The sequence below is a fragment of the Rhinopithecus bieti genome, unplaced genomic scaffold (genome assembly GCF_001698545.2).
Source record: "Rhinopithecus bieti isolate Rb0 unplaced genomic scaffold, ASM169854v2 scaffold_29254, whole genome shotgun sequence".
Taxonomy (NCBI): domain Eukaryota; kingdom Metazoa; phylum Chordata; class Mammalia; order Primates; family Cercopithecidae; genus Rhinopithecus; species Rhinopithecus bieti.
Window position 1 is genome coordinate 3,569 of NW_016813033.1, and position 4,305 is coordinate 7,873.

Below are 4,305 nucleotides of genomic sequence, written 5' to 3' on the forward strand. Positions count from 1 at the left end.
TTTCTGCTGTGTCATTTAATATATTCACCAATCCCTTTATATCCCATAAATCTGTAGTTATGTGGCAGGCCAAGTATCACTAACAGCTCAACAGGCAGGCCTCCATAACAACAGTTTCAGCACTAGCTAAGTGGTTAAGTTAAATATTAAAGCTGAAAGAGCCAGTGCTTTTATACAAAGGCTGGAATGTAACAAAAGCCCACCAAGAGTTTTGCCTAGGCTTTTCTTGGGCCTTGAAGCACAAGATATTAAAAGAATTCTTAACCATTCCTGTTTAGGATTAAACAAGTTTTTATTGGGGGTCTGAAGAAACTCCCCAGACCTTCACAAATTGTATTGCGAGTCTAAAGGAACTCCCCAAACTTCCATGGTTTAACAGGAGACAAGATAAGGGGGCCGGGTGCAGTGGCTCACACCTGTAATCCCAGCACTTTGGGAGACTGAGGTGAGTGTATCACATGAGATCAGGAGTTTGAGACCAGCCTGGCCAACATGGTGAAACCCCATCTCTACTAAAAATAAAATAAAATAAAATTAGCCAGGCATGGTAGTGCATGGTTGTAGGCCCAGCTACTCAGGAGGCTGAGGCAGGAGAATCACTTGAACCTGGGAGGTGGAGGCTACAGTGAGCTGAGATCACACCGCTACACAACAGAGTGAGACTCCATCTCAAAAAAAAAAAAAAAGGAAAAAAGGGTAATCACCCCCAGCACCTGGAACCATCTAGATTAAGTAAATTTACTAAAGCTCCAGAGGAAGGTCTTCAAAATTCAGACCTTAGTTATAGATTAGAAGAAATTCATCACTTATGTTTCTAGACGAATGCACACTAACATGTAGACATATAGCTCAGATAGTATATAAGCTCTGAAAAACTTTGTAATTTTGAGTTGGTCTGGCAATATTTTCTAGGCCTGGTACAGATTGTACCCAATTACAGGAATAAACTCTTTTCTTTCCCAGTTCATCGGCATCTCATTATTGGGCAACAAGAATAAACANAGGGTAATCACCCCAGCACCTGGAACCATCTAGATTAAGTAAATTTACTAAAGCTCCAGAGGAAGGTCTTCAAAATTCAGACCTTAGTTATAGATTAGAAGAAATTCATCACTTATGTTTCTAGACGAATGCACACTAACATGTAGACATATAGCTCAGATAGTATATAAGCTCTGAAAACTTTGTAATTTTGAGTTGGTCTGGCAATATTTTCTAGGCCTGGTACAGATTGTACCCAATTACAGGAATAAACTCTTTTCTTTCCCAGTTCATCGGCATCTCATTATTGGGCAACAAGAATAAACAGCCCGATCCTAGGACTGTTCTGAGAATAGTTAGACCTAAAGCTGGGGTCTCCAAGCCCCAGGCAGCAGACCAGTACCCATGTGTGGCCTGTTAGGAACCTGGCCACAGCAAGAGGTGAGCAGCAGGTGAGTAAGCATTACCACCTAAGCTCTGCCTCCTGTCAGATCAGCAGTGGCATTAGGTTCTTGTAGGAGCCGAACTCTATTGTGAACTGCACATGTGAGGGATCTAGGTTGCGTATTCCTTATGAGAATCTAATGCCTGGTGATCTGAGGTGAAATAGTCTCATCCTGAAACCATCCCTCCCCAGCCCCCATGGAAAAATGTCTTCCATGTAACTGGCCCCTGGTGACAAAAAGGTTGGGGACCACTTATCTAAAGAAATGATTAAATTCAGACTCAATGCATTTGACAAGAATACTTCGTAGGTGGTGATGTGTCTTCCTATTAAGAAACACATAATAAGTGATTGTCACTCCTTGTGTGATGTCAGCAGCCTGTAATGGGTTGATCCATTAATTCATTAGGAGTTGCAAAAGCGTGACATTCTAATTCTATCTTTTCTTCTTTTTATATAAGCAAAAAAGTATTTTATCTATTTATTTAAGTTTTTCCCAGCTATTTCCCAAATAACTTATGATGCTTTGCATATTAGAAGAATAGAAATAAGACATCCAGTAATAGAACCAGCTGAGATCATACTAGAAGCAATTAAACATGGTTTCAATAATTCTGTTCCTTTCTTAGATGGACTTTTTTGTGCTCCAGAGATAATTGTGAAATGCCTATAGTCAAATGCTAGCAAAAGGGACTGATTTAGTGTGTTCTACTAGGACACGAAGAGACTGACAATTTTCTGGAATTTAACTAGAGACTTAAAATATGTATGTTTCTTTTGTGTAAAGAATATAGAAAATGTCTTTATAGGCCTGCTAAGTAGACAGTTATCCTTTGCATTTCCACTTGCAGTCAAAATATATACATGACATATGCCAAGTAGATTAAAAAATTGAAGAATATCTTATATTCTCTAGTTGTAAAGTATTCCTATCACTCTGGTAAAAACCTCAAAATACCCAGAATAAGAGTTGCACTTAATAGTATATTCTTGTTGTGTAAGGATTAACGAGCTAATTTTAGATATGTTTGTTTCTGTGTGTTTATAATCCATTACATTTCAGAACTCATAGCTAAGTATCACCCATAATAACTAGCACATATTCTACATGATCTTATGGCAATCAGCTGACACCAAAGTATAAACATCAAAGAAATGTCATCACCATAGGTGTGTACTTAAACACAGAAATCCATATCTCCAGATCAATAGTGTTTCCTGGCCCCTCTTGCTCTCCCCTTCAGATGTAAATTAGGAAATTCAAAGGAAACAGAAAGAACTAAGCAACAAGTGGCTGGGCCTCCATACCAACTGCTGAGCCTGGGGCAGCTGTTGGCATGACCTTTAGTGAGTCTTCCACTTAGCAATGTCCTGGCCAGGCTCTCTAATACTGATGGTCACTAACTTGTCAGCCCCCTTGGGAACAATCCCTCAAAGCTTTCTAAACTGTGACTGCATTTTTCTGACATAATAAGCATAACTTATTGTACAGATTTAAATCTTTGATGAACTAACAGTGCTTCAAAGTCATTATTCTGACATTAGTGGCAGTCTCATAGACAGTGAACTGTACAAGATCAGATGGATCCCATAGTGACCAAAGAAAATGCTCTGGAGTTTGGTTTTTGACTAATCCTGTGATACAAGTTCACTTTATTTTGATTTGTCTCTTTCCAAAGTGAGACATAGTCAAAAGAAAATACCAAAATACCAACCACTGGGATGCTTTTAAAAGGAAAAACTAAGGATTTGAGAGGACTGGATTTACTCAGTAAGTAAAATATCACAAGGGAAATTATACAATTAGAAACTGGAAGGAATAATTGTGATGAGCCAATCACACATCCTTCATCCTATAGCTGAGGAAAATGAGGTCATATGGTGTGAAATGACTTATCCAAAGTCACACAGCCAGTCAGCAACAGGACTAGGACTCATGTCTTTGACTCTTTTGACTATGCAAATTGCTGAAGGTTAATATTTTTGGTATTTAGTTGCTTCCCTAAACACTAAATTCACTAATGAGTGGTTAATCTCTATATAAATGTATGGCACGTAAGTGAAATCTCTGGAAAAAAAGAGGAAAATACATTCTACGAAACTGCTAAATTTGGTATTCACAGTAACATGACGTCAAAATTTCATTGGAATACAACTTTTTATCTCATTATTGCCTCACAGTGACACAATAAGCCCTGGCAAAACTGCTATTTTGAAGTTGTATTCATTTTCCATGTCATCGGGATTTACTGGCGTTCAGTGGATTTTAACAATAATTTATTCACTGGTTGTCTGGACCATGGATCAAAAAAATTACAAACAGTTTTGCAAATGTCTCAAAGTCATTAGGCAGATTCGCTTGGCTTATAAATAAAACCCGTAAATTTCCTTGGTATTATTTAAAATTAAGGAAGTTCAAAAGTGACCTTCAAAAATGCAATACTTGAATTAAAATAATAGCATATTATGTTTAAAATCATGTTAATAACATTTTAGTAATGAATCTAAACCCTCTCCAGAGAACCATTGACTAAAATATGGTCTTTTGTCTGACATTTGCTTCAAAATCAGAGAAATGGGGGGAGTGAATTAGCACATAGATGGGGCGCAGCTAACCATGGGTTAATGGCTGTTGGGGGTGCATGAAGGATATTTTTTAAAATAAGAGTAATAGTATCTAATTTTATGTATGTTCAAAATTCTCCATAATAAAAGTTTTAAAATAAGCTCTCCTGATCCATGCAATTATTTCCCAGGCTCATTTTGCAAGGCTGCAAGGGTCACATAAGCAAATTTTCAACCCAGTTCAGTAATTTGAAGCCCTCCTCCCCCATGCTGCCCCGTGAGCAGAAGGGTCTGCCGCTTGGCTAACTCAGCGT